Consider the following 333-nt stretch of genomic DNA (forward strand, 5'->3'; position numbering starts at 1 on the left):
AAAATTTTTGCTTTCACAGAAAAATGGCAGAAGATATATGATTTTTTTTACATTTAAATATATATAAATGAATTCAGTTTTACATTTTTATATGCATTTTACATGAAAAACATAACTAAAATAATATTAAAATGTTGCTTTTTTGACAAATTATATTTCAATATATTAATAATTTTAAATGTAATATTTTTAAAAGTAATATTTCACAAATATTCACTTTTCATTTCCACAACCTTATATATATATTAAAAAGTTGATATATATATATATATATATATATATATATACACACAGTATATATATTTATTTATTTTTATGTAAAAATATCAGGCA

The sequence above is a fragment of the Sinocyclocheilus grahami genome, unplaced genomic scaffold (genome assembly GCF_001515645.1).
Source record: "Sinocyclocheilus grahami isolate Dianchi unplaced genomic scaffold, SAMN03320097.WGS_v1.1 scaffold168.1, whole genome shotgun sequence".
NCBI lineage: Eukaryota > Metazoa > Chordata > Actinopteri > Cypriniformes > Cyprinidae > Sinocyclocheilus > Sinocyclocheilus grahami.